General features: G+C 41.8%; 1 protein-coding gene across 7 annotated transcripts in view; it reads left to right on the forward strand.

The window, feature by feature from the left end:
• Positions 1 to 12,802, forward strand: part of LOC117608848 (uncharacterized) — a 36,720-nt gene that overhangs the window by 4,162 nt on the left and 19,756 nt on the right. For 3 of the 7 annotated variants that reach the window (XR_013062655.1, XR_013062653.1, XR_013062654.1), the window contains one exon: positions 7,251 to 10,200. The exons of 3 other annotated variants lie outside the window; for them this stretch is intronic. The gene's annotated coding sequence lies outside the window, so the exon portion shown is untranslated. Of the gene's footprint in view, positions 1 to 1,407; positions 10,201 to 12,802 lie in introns of those variants that run through there. One more of the 7 variants, XR_013062652.1, reaches the window with a different exon arrangement.

Genomic DNA, 12,802 nt, shown 5'->3' on the forward strand with positions numbered 1-12,802 from the left:
AGACGATATAACCTGAAGAATGATGGAGAATCTATGTATTATGTTTTCATTTACTCCTATTATTTCAGCTGTGATGTTAGGATTTTTGAAAATCGGTTCCCATCAGATACCCACTGATGTGGGACCTTTCGAGATTCTCCGAATCCTTTACCATCAATTGACCCGTGGAGAATTTGTGCCCATCTCTTTTCAAGTTTAGCTGAGGTGTCTATATCCATGCGGTTTTCAGTCAGCCCTCTCTTATTGTTCTTTGTATGAGGGTGAGATATGAAGAAGCTGTTTGATCCTCATTGTGAAGTTTTTCTAGTCTCACATAACATTTTCATTATGTCTATAAAAGCTCTCTGACTCTTTTTCATTATTTTGTGTATTACAGCTCCTCTGTTGAGGAAGGTAATAATTAAGAAGTGCATATCATTAATCATCTCTTCATGGTTTGTGAAAGACTACTCTTCCTCTACACAATACATAATACACATACATAATATTTTCATAATATAGTAGTGGCGAATAAAATTTTGCCACAACTCGACCGATACATTTCCGATGGCTTGAATCATTAATGCCTGGACGTCAGGCAATTTATAACTTGTATTGCGCGCCCTCACGTAATCTTTAATGCTTGCCCATGCTAATTCGATGGGGTTCAATTCGCAGTGGCAAGGGGGAAGGCGTAATATTTCATGACCATGTTGTTCTACGTATTCATCAATTACATAATTATTTTGATGCCTATGTTTCTGTGCGAGCTCCATTAATTGTGCTTTTACGTAATGGGGCTCTATCCTTTCCCCCTTACCCACCAGCCATGAAATGATTGCATTTTTTTCCCAACTCATGTTTGGATATTTCTCAACTTTTACACTATGGTATGGGGCATTATCCATTACAATAACTGCCCTATCTCGTAGCATGGGAAGAAAACTTCGAAACCAATCGAAAAATGTATCATCGTTCATCTCGTTGTGATAGTCTGCGGAATTTTTCTTCGCTTCAAAACAGAGGAGAGCTCCGGGTAGATACCCATCTAATGACCCAATGTGCGCTATTACAGTAAAGACTCGATAAATGTTCGCGGTTTATCCCCACCACTGGGGGTTGCAATACAAAGGACGGCTAGCAACAATGATTTAAAAAACAATGTATAAATAAAAAAATGTTGTTGCATTAGTGTTGTTTCACGAATATGTAGGCATTTAATGTTTAACTCTTATGTCAGTCCGAATCTGCTTTCATCTACTGTCTCTGCCTACGTTGACGTCGCGTCGGCAAAATACAAACAGTTAGAGAATCGATTCTTCTGTTCGCTAAATGTTCCTCAGCGATCTCGAATTGTGATCACTTATCGAGTCTTTACTGTATTACTCGTTTTCCTTTATTTGAGGGTTCCGGTATACTTGTTGATAGACCTCTCTCTGCTGCATTCGTGGGACAACGCGCTTGTGTTAGATGAAACAATTGAAGTATGGGAGTGACTGGGACGTCGTGGAGAGGGTAAAAATTTGTACCACGTCCCACGATTCTGGCATCACTGGGCGGACGTCATGGAGAGGGTAAAAGTTTGTACCACGTCCCACGATTCTGGCATCACTGGGCGGACGTCCTGTAGTGTAGGACTCCAAGTGGTTAAACCTTGTGTACCCACTAAAAAACCCTTATACGATTTTGCCAATAAATATGTAAAGTTTAGTGTTTTTAGGGCATTTTACACGTTACTTTGACGCCATGTTGCTTCCATCTTTCATTTGCTAGGCCCGCATCAGGCCTATCCTTTTCGTTTTCAATAAAAGGTATTTAGGTAACATATGTACGTAATACAAAGAAAATACACCAACATTTTTTTTATAAATTATATATTTATTCAAATTCTTATGTTTTATAATATTTAGATATTTTTTTTACATGCTGATTATCTTTTTTATCATCATTTAAAGTTCGACAATATAGTGCTAATCTTATTTCTAAATAATAATGAACTAGGTATGAAATTGTATCAATTTTATGATTTTGGCAAGGGAAAATTAATATATTTGATTCAATGCTGTTGCTCAGAACAGCATCTACCACATCTAATTTATGACAGTGTTGTACAAATAAATTTTCTAATTTTTTAATAAAATTAGAAAATCCTATATTTGATTGCACAAAAGAAGTTAAAAGTTCATCACTAAATTTTTCTTTTGCATTATAATTATTTCTGTTTGCAGTGACTGCTTGTTTACATATACAACATTGTACAAATTTCTACAGTTGTTGGCAAATACGCCCAGTGATAAAGTATATTACGCAATCAAAAGTTGCAGGCATAGTATAATCATGCTTGGTTTGAAAGCAATCAAATACATCCCAATCTGCATTCTTACTTATCGCTATGGTCTCGATCTGCGCATCCACATCATACGTAGGGATGTTCGCGTCCATTGGTAATTCCCCTCTGTGATCGCAGCTGACTACCGGGAAGGTATTCCCCCCCAAGCGTAACCCGGTTCTGCGCCTTCGTTGGCAGTACGAATACCAGGCGATCCGCGACATCGTGCATGTCCACCAACCCAGCAGTCCTCACGAACATTTGTGCAGTACCGTCCCCCGCCAGCCGCGCCATATTGAATCTGTCGACGACTTGGACCAGCGGATATGTTAAATGAGACAGGATCCAAAATCTCTGGCCATACGGTAACGCCAGTTACCTCCCTGTGAAGCCTCGCTCCACGCAATGTCTCTGCTTCGGAAGGCGGAGGTTGGTCGCGACCTTTCTCCACTCCCATCCGCGGGTCGAGTACACCCTCTATTCCTGGCGCGTTCGGGTCCGAGAAATTGAACCCTATTCGTTGGTCCGCTGTGCGTGCTTGACGCCGTTTTTCCAGCTCCTGTTCCAGCTCTAGATCTGTCAGTTGTGCCGCAGAGGAGGTGGGCACTGCCCCCCCTGCCTTGGCTTTTCCCGCATCACTCTTTAGTGAGCGGGCCATCCCCATGCTCCGGCCCATATAATGTTGTTGGACCCCTAGGACTGGCTCATCCATCGCGCCACGATACAAGATCGTGCCCTCGGAGAACATGCCAGCCGTCATCACATTCCCTGCTCCTCTTGGTATCACTACCGTCTTCATTCGGTCGCGGCGATAATCTCTAATCCGCGACGCTAGTCCCAACCCCCACTTGTCCTGGACGGTCGGCACACTGTCAGGCTCCAGATAGCCTATAGTACGAGCAAGTACATCCCCTGCGCTGTAATCAACCCGCCAGACCAATCCGTCTAACCTGTCGTACCTGGAGTGCGTTTGGTACGTAATCTGCCAATTCCGGGCTTCTAGGTCCAGCCTACAGAGTGCCGACTCCAGCTGCGGATCATCCTCTCCAGATCCCTGTTGCACGTAATACCTGTGCGCCCAGGAATCTTCTATGTCGTTATACACGTAATGGGAGTTCTCAGCCCTCCCTGTCAACTCTATGCAAAAGTCTGACCACTCGGTGTTTATTGTATTTCTCCACCATGACGAGGGCGTGCGCCGACCCGTCAAAGTGTCATCTAATTTTAATTTTATCCTAGCAAGTAATTCATTTGGTTGCTCCGATTTTTTGAATAAGGATTTAACTTCTGTCTTCAAATTGTCTACTATCATTTTCCTACAATAATGATACCAGGTTGCAATTGTATCAGTTGCCACAACTGAAGATTCGTCTCTTATTATAGGGTCGTACAACTCGTGTGCGGTAGAATCGTAAGATAAATCTCTCGTAAAGCAACAAATAATCCAAAAACATTAAATAATTTGTTGAATTGTTGAAATTACAAAAATTAGTTCAAAACTGCTTACATTTACCCTGGCATATGGGACAACGAAACCGGCCAAGTCCATATTCGGACACCGTATATAGATAGATAGCTTTATTTCTTGCCTTTCGGCTTTGAAAGGGGGTTTGGTACGTGGGTGCGCTATAATATTTTATAAATTATGTACTTTAAGGTAATACAGTATCGTCCGTGAGCTTCAGGTCTTCTGTCTCTGATCTACCTCCTTCCTTCTTCGAATTATTTCCCTCATCCATTTTCTCCCCAGCTCTTGATCCTGCAAAATATTCCACCTTGTTAATTCATTATCCCTTTCCACTTCCCTACATTCTTCTAACAAGTGTTCTCTTTCTTTTTCCAGTATCTATTGCCTCTTTCTTCATTCCCACATCTGAACCTTGCAATCATTGACTGATCCCTTCCTTTGTATTCTGCTTTCAGATAATAAGCTCGGTTTTCCTTCCTTATTCCTCTGTATTTTCCATTATACCTTCCTATTACTATTCTGTCATAAAAAGATTGGCACTGTCCTGCTCTGTCTAACTGCGGATACCGTATATAATTTCATCGTTTTACGATGAACCGGGCAATTTTTTCGTTCAGATAAAAGACCACTTTGACGGGCCCAACTAATGGCTGCTTCCCTTGAAGCTGGTAAAGTTGAAAAGTTTCACTTTACATAATCCATATTAATTAAAAGAATCGAAAAACAGAACACAAAAAAGTAAAAGAAAATTGAGCAAACCAAACTAAACGAAGGAAGTAGATGAAACGAAAAGAAATGTTTGAAAATACATAAAACATGTCAGTTAACACACTGCACAATGAAATAATTAGCGAAGTGTTTCTTCCAACCTCAATCATGTTAAAACAAAATACGTGCGAAACAAATTCAAATGAAACTTTCAATTTATCCCGCCAAAATGACCGCTAAAGGTTCATCTATGCGGGCCAATCAAATGATAGATGGAAGCAACATGGCGTCACAGTAACGTGTAAAATACCCTAAAAACGCTAAACTTTACATACCTATATAATAACCTTTGATTTCATGAAATCATGATTTCATGTGTAAACTTATTCATATTAAATTGATCAAGTGTTTTATGAATATCTATATAAATGGTTAATGCATTTTCAATTTGTTTGCAAATAAATTATTATTATAAATTTTGAATCCAGGTAACCTAAAAATTGAATTTATATAACCTATAAGATAAATATTTTACTTACAAGTGAAATTAATTTTCTGATTTGAACTACTTTCTAGTTCAATTTGTTCTACATTTCCTTACTCGCCCTGAATATCAGATCCCCCCTTAGTGCAAGTAGCAGTTTATGCTCGGTCTATATTTTCATATGTCTATGCCCGAGATTTGATTCGGGATACGAGTATGTTTGTTTCTCTGCCGATCGCGCCCGAGTTTTGCCGAGCCGAGCCCACTCGAAGTTCCACTGCACATCGTGCATACTCGTATCCCGAATCGAATCTCGGACCAGAGTTCGGTCGATTACCAACTTAACTTAACTTAACTTAACTTAACTGCGGCTTCCCGCAGTGCCCTCAGGTGCGGGTCTCGGGGGGTTTAGGGTTGAGGAAGGGGATTGGTCTGGGCTTGGGGGTTAGCTCACGGGGAGCGGCGTCCCGAGGCTTGATTCTCCGGATCGCCTCCCGGATGGCCTCCAGTTGGGCTTTACGGGATGGGGTGGACGTGGGGGCTGGGGTTGGGGTGGTTGCTGGAGAGATTGAGATTTCTGGGGTTGATGGGGTCGGGAGAGGAGTTGAGGTTAGGGGGGGTGTGGTATAGGTGGACTCGTCCAAGTCCGTTTGGGTTGCCATTTCAGTTGTGACCGAAGGTCGACCCCTCCATAGCCGCGGCCTCCGCCCGCGGGCCCTGCTGCTCCAGCCTCTGCCTCCTCGGCGGGATGCAAACATTGATCTGTTGGGGTATAAATAGGCCCCACTGATTTCGCCTTCTTGTTTTTGCCGCTTTATGAATCCATTGTTTTTTCCCGATTCTTACTACTTCGTAGCATGGTTTGAATTCAACCATAAACGGCTTGGTAAAGATAAACGACTCGTTTTGAACCGTCGGGTTTTGGAATTTGTTTTACCAGTCTGCCAGTTGCATCAATACTAACACTACCAATATTGTCTTCGTTCTGAAATTTTTTATACAGAAAAAGCTGTGTGGGGGTACCATACATCATATAAAAATGGTCAAGCCCAATCTCATAAATACAGCCATTAAATTCTTCACCATACTTCATGTCCCACACTGAAGTAAGAGTCGCTTTAACTTTAAACAATCCCAAATCTTTATCTTGAATTTCCTGTTTTATTTTACGCGCAACATCTTCCGATGGTAGTTGGGCCGGTGCAACATCTCCAAAATCCATTAATTTATTAGCTTCATTCCGTCGCCAAGCGTATGTAGATGCACCTTGTAATTCTTTTCCAATGCGCATTCGTCTATCACCACGAACTTGCCGCTTCTTTTCATGTACTATCATGCGAGAATCGAAGGTGGAAATATATAAAATCGGACTATCTTCAGTCGGTTCGGTTTTACAGTATATATGAATTTCTGAATTGCATTCCGAGCAACTACCTTTAATCGACAAGAATATCTCGCCAGGATTTCGATTTATTTTGGCATTTTTAAACGCGAACGGACAGGGCAATTTAAGATGACTCCATAAAATGTCGTATACCGCGTCCGACCAACCAATAACGAGTACCTCGTATTCGCGATCTTTGTATTTTACGATATTTCGCCCCTCTCTTTCTCATTTCAAATTAATGTTGTTGAGTACAATGTATCAGTATATAGCTAGCGGGACGCTTTAATTCCCGACCAGCGTTCCCGACCTACATCTTGCGCTCGGACCTTCATCCAGTCTTTTACAATCTTCCTCCCTCCCTTTTAACGCCCTTTTATTCTCCATTATACTCTTCTTTATTTTTAATTACATCATATGGATTTCTTTTTCCTTTTCTACTGGTCCCACCGCTTTTACCTCCTCTATTGCATCCTCTACCCCCGTTACCTTTAGGATCTCCTCCGCCCTTTCTTTCATCTCCTCTCTTTTCGCTTTTATTCCTCTGATTATTATGTTTTTCTTTCCTCTCCCATTTCCTTTCTAGCTCTTTCAGTTTCTCTTTGACTTTTACCCCCTCTGTCTCCTCCCTTCTATTCCTTGTGGCTTCCTGCACTGTCTTGAGCATTTTCTCTTCGATTTTTCTCTCCTCCATTTTCTTCGCCATCGTTTCCATTTTCCTCTCCAGGTCTCTTTTCTGTTCTATCCATTCTTCTTCTCTTAACACGTTCTGTTTTGAAACTCCGAATTTTCCTTGACCAGTTCAAGGAATTGAGACGAGTTTCCAGTAACGCTACTCGTTGGAGCGTGAAAAAAGTTCGACGCGTTCGCGAATGAGTATTTAAACCGTTTTTTTCAGGGAATCCCTTTAAACGATGCACGCAAGAATCGTAGACGGTTTTAATCCGCAACGGAATCCGGAGAAGAAACGTTTGTACTCAGACTGTTTACTTTTCGTCACTAAACCGACTAACAGAGCGAGGACTCCCGGAATCGATATTTTATGTCTTTCGCCGTCTCGCCTCGTCCCCCTACAGGTGCCGAGCTACTCGATCCACCCGGCGGAGCCTGTGAGGGGAAGGACGAGTGGCGGGCAACCGCGAACCTCGCTCGCCCGTCGGATATGATTTATTTTATAAGTGATTAAGAAAATAGATACAAGTGAAAATTATACAGTTGATAGAATAAAATAATTAGTTGTAACCATAATGTATAACAAAACAAAAATAATAATGTAGCAGGAAATATAATTAATAAATGTGAATAAATCTCAAACACGTTCTCTTTGTCACTTAACACGTCTAGTCGCAACCGTTAACCGCCATAAACTCGCAATTCTTTACAAAATTATATTTCAAACCAATATCAAGTGTCATGGCGTCGTATCCCATAGCGCCATTTCGAAATAAAACAAATATTTTTGTACTGCTTATACGGGAGCACGACCTCAACACGTCTTGTCACTTCGACGCTCGAAAGAGCAATCCTGTATCAGTATATAATATGATTTCTTAAAAGTTAATTTCAAATTAATGTTGTTGAGTATAATGTATCAATATATAATAATATGATTTCTTAAAAAGTCAATCATTTTCTTCCTTACTATTTCTTCTTTTGTTTTCACAGGGTCGTCTTCTTTGGGTCTCAGCCTTCCCCTTACTCTCGGCTGGTTGATATTAACCCTGATTTTTACCACAACTTTGTCCCATCGACTGACCTCCTTATCTTTCGATTCCACCATCTCCCGTGCTGTTTTAATCATTCCCAGTTCTTCCATGGGTACATCTTTTCTTTCCCAGATCTCCCGGTTCTTTGAGATGAGAGCAGGGAAGTCCCTACTACCACGATCCTGTTCTTCATCATCAAACGCTCCCCTCTACCCCAATTGCCTCGAAAGAATGTCCCTCGCCGTTGCGTATGCAAGGTTCTTATATGCCATAACTTTCTTTATGGCTTTCTCTCTTTGGAATTTCCAACATGACTTCGATAAACTGGTGTGCTCACCACAGTTTAAACATCTAGGCTTTTTATCACATTTTCCATGCTCCTCGTCCAAATAAACCAAACATTTTCTAAAATTGTTCCTACACTGAACTTGAACATCCCCGAAGGCAAAGCACCGGAAACACTGTTTCACTGATTCGACGTACGGATATACCCCAAGCCCCACGTGGCTGTAGCCAATTAGCAGTTCCGTGGGCAGCTGATCGCCCTTAAATGTAACTAAACTCGCGTTACTTTCCACCTACTCAGACTTCCCATCCTTGATAATCTTTTTTCTATAAGCTGTTTTTTAGCACATCCATTCCATCCTCTTTCCCGTAAGAAGATTATTGGAAGTAGTAAATATAAAGAGATAAAGTCTTGTATAAGTGGTATGGAAGTGTGTGTCTGGAGGAGTGTATTACCGGTGTCATAAGATTAACTGTATCAATAATTTGTTGTGGATGCCAGCGATAATCTACAATGTTATGAATACTACATGTTTTTGGTGGAGGAATGTTGTAAAAGTAGTAGCCCTAAGGGTATATTATGGGCAAGTTTTGTCTGTGTTTGTCTTGGTTATAAAAATGATAATAAAAAAGCATATTTTTGTAGGAACGTTTTTCTGTAATGTTTTACTTCCTTATCACGGAAAAGGAAGTTCGAGTGTAACAAGGATATGGGTGGGAATACCCCTGGCACATCTTACCAGAAGGGAAAGGTTAAGAGACGAAGGTATCTGCAAAATGGCGAGCGACGTCCTACGAGAATGTAAGAATAGAATAGGAATCTGGAATGCAAGGAGCACACAAGGGATAATAGGGGAGCTGAAAGAATATATTAAGGAGTTTTTAATAATGGGGGTGACGGAAACGTGATTAAAACCTGAGGAGGATTTAGTAATCCCAGGGCTTAGGATTATAAAAGGGCCAGCTAGGGGAGTACAACAGGGGGATGGAGTGGCGATCATAATTAGAAACAATCTAAGTTGTTAACCCCCCCCCGACGCGACGGATGCGGATGGGGTATAGGAGCGAGAGGACCCGCGTGCACTCTTGCCACAGGGATAAAGAGAAGTCGAGCATTCGGGAGGCTCGACCGCGGGGGCGGACTTTTAGGGTGGGAGGGGTCGTGGTGTACCCTCCCACCCAGACGAAAGAGCCCGGACCCGGATCGGACTCGGTGGTGGGCGAGCGGGGTACCCGTTCCAAATCGGGGGCCCGGCTTCGCCCATCCTGGGGGGTCCGGTGACTCTGGGCGGAGAACGGCGATACCCTCCCATGTAGGGAGTAGGCGTTGGCCCCTTTGGGGGGTGCAACGCAGCTCAAATATTCCCCCTGGTGGGTGGCCAGCCGTGGTCCACCGCAGCCCCCAGGGGGATGAATGAGCGGGCCGCGGGCGCCATTGCACGCGGACCCGTGGTGGAGCCGGCACCGGAAGCCGGCGGTGATGATGTGGGCCCGATCCATCTTGCGCGGGCGGGCGGGGGGTTCTCCTCTCCCCGTAGCTCGCAGGGAGAACCGAGGCCCCGGGGACTGCAGGCGTCTCAGGCTGGGGGCTCGGGGCGTCATTGCACGCAGTCCCCCATGATGGAGCTGACACCAGGTGCGGTCCCTGGTCCCTGGTCGGCAGTAGCGGGGTCCTAGGACCTGGATGATGGGCGTTTCGACGCGCGGTGGGGGACGTTCCAACGTTATGTTTCTTAGAAGGCCGCCGTGGAGTTTTAGTTGGTAAGAATCCAACACTACCCCGCCACCTACCCCCAGGGGGTGACGGGGCGTCTTATGCAAGATTTCCCCACGTTAAAAAAAAAAAAAGAACCATACGATCTTGCATGATATTAAGAAGAAAAAGAACTGCTATAGAAGGGTTAGAAGATATATCGCGAACTGGTTGGAGAATAGAGTAGCAAAACGTATAGGTAACTACGCGATAGAACGACAGGGAAGAGTGTGGGGTCGGTACCCGCAGAGTTCAATGTTGAGCCTGCTCCTATACAACATTTATTTGACGAATATTTGCAAGGGAATTGACAGGAGGGAAGTAATCATTCTGTTGTATGCAAATGATTTGGTTTTGTACGTTGGGGGGGCGGGGGTAGTAGTAAAGAAGAGAGACAAGAGATCTTGGAAAGGGCGGTCAGTACCCTAATAACGAATTTAAGGGAAATAGGGTTAGAGGAGAGCTTGAACCATGTGATTTGGGACTGTGACAGATTTTTGGTGGAAAGAAGGCTTTTGGAATCGTTTTTTGAAAGTAAAGGGTTGGACGGAGAAATGGTTCATGGTATTGTAATGAAGGGGAAAGTGGGATTATTTAAACCTATATCCAGATTCCTAGTTAAATTAGTACAAACAATTTGCAAAAACTGGAAAAGTAAACAAAATGGAAGTTATGGGAAGATGTGCCAGAGGTTCCTGGGTCGACAATGAGAGAGAAGAAAAAAATCTTTCTGAAACGGGAAAATGATGGAAAAATGAAAAGTGTTCCATGCAAAATGATGTGTATGAGAGTGAATAATGTGATAAATGAATAGCGGGTGAAAGGGAAATGAAATGTATTTGGAATGTGAGTAAGATTTTATCTCTGTATTTTCGCACCACAGCGGGCGCGCGGAACTGATATCTAAGAGCGAAAATGGCCGATAAAGTTCGTTGAGCAATATAGGGAGATTCACTTTCTTGCTGTATTTGCCTACAAGCGTGAAATTAACTATAACTCCGAAAATAATTCGAATTTCCGTAAATCCTTTTAGAGGCTTATTCTTAAAGGTCTAAACTTTGAAAATATGAAAAAAAAATCGATTTTTTCGAATTTCTAGACTAGAATACCCCCTTAAACGCGAAGTACAAGAAGACCTAGCCTGAACTAAATGAAATGAAACACAATAAAAATGTTACTACTCATGAGTATAAATCATACCCATGGTCACCGTGCTTGCCAACCACGTATACAACCAGTAACCCGTGTCGATTCGGACCATTCGTCCTACGACATGATTGGGCACCGTAGGAACCATAAAGCATGCGACTCACTGTTCGCAGATATATGGTATTTCATAAGTATCTATTGGAATACGTGAAATGGAAATAATATTTAAACGCGAAGTACAAGAAGACCTAGCCTGAACTAAATGAAATGAAACACAATAAAAATGTTACTACTCATGAGTATAATCATACCCATGGTCACCGTGCTTGCCAACCACGTATACAACCAGTAACCCGTGTCGATTCGGACCATTCGTCCTACGACATGATTGGGCACCGTAGGAACCATAAAGCATGCGACTCACTGTTCGCAGATATATGGTATTTCATAAGTATCTATTGGAATACGTGAAATGGAAATAATATTTAAACGCGAAGTACAAGAAGACCTAGCCTGAACTAAATGAAATGAAACACAATAAAAATGTTACTACTCATGAGTATAATCATACCCATGGTCACCGTGCTTGCCAACCACGTATACAACCAGTAACCCGTGTCGATTCGGACCATTCGTCCTACGACATGATTGGGCACCGTAGGAACCATAAATCATGCGACTCACCGTTCGCAGATATACACATCTTCCGACAGTCAAGTAGGAGGTTGCCTTAAAGGAGAAGACGGAAGTCGTGAAGAAAGTAGTAACGCGACCGTGAATAATTTTCGGCGAACAATTGTAGTGACTCTACTTTCACGATGGAAAAAGAAAAAAAAATCAGAGCTGCCATGCTCGAGAAAATATTTTGTAATACGCAGCAAACACTGATTCTATTTTCTCGTGATTCCTAGTTGTACAAACGCAACTCTATTCAGGGTCAGTTCACCCTTGAAAAAATCAATACATTGAAAATATGTTCGTACAAACACTGACTCGCCTTGCGCGCGGCCACAATTGCTGGAAGAAAAGATTAGTGAGGAAGTTTGGGATTGGTGAAAATATACAAAAAAAACTAACATTCATCTTATTGAGCGTTCGTTAAGGAAATACTGTTATTAATGGAAATATCAGTGTTCCTGAAATGTCTTAAGCGAACACAAATATTATTAGAGTTAAATATTCATCCTAATTAATATCGTAATAATGAAATGTTTTAAACAATTGTAGATAATTATTTCAATGAACATTACACAGACAAAAAATCATTATTTAATAAATATAATACACCATGTTATTAAAGTAGTGGATTTTCATCGTTAGAATTGTAAGCATACTGAAAATTGTTGGAAATTCTATTACGTCGTGATTTATAAATTATCTAAATTCTTTTGAATAAATAACGTTCAATAATTAATCATGCGTAAACAGCATGTAATTTAATAACGTGATTCTATTTTAATTTAAACCTGCACCAAAAGCTGTATATTATAATATAATTACTATGATTTAACAAAAAGAAATTATTTAAAATAATGATAAAAATACAATTAAATGGTT

Source organism: Osmia lignaria, chromosome 8 (assembly GCF_051020975.1).
Source record: "Osmia lignaria lignaria isolate PbOS001 chromosome 8, iyOsmLign1, whole genome shotgun sequence".
In the NCBI taxonomy this organism is placed as follows: Eukaryota; Metazoa; Arthropoda; class Insecta; order Hymenoptera; family Megachilidae; genus Osmia; species Osmia lignaria.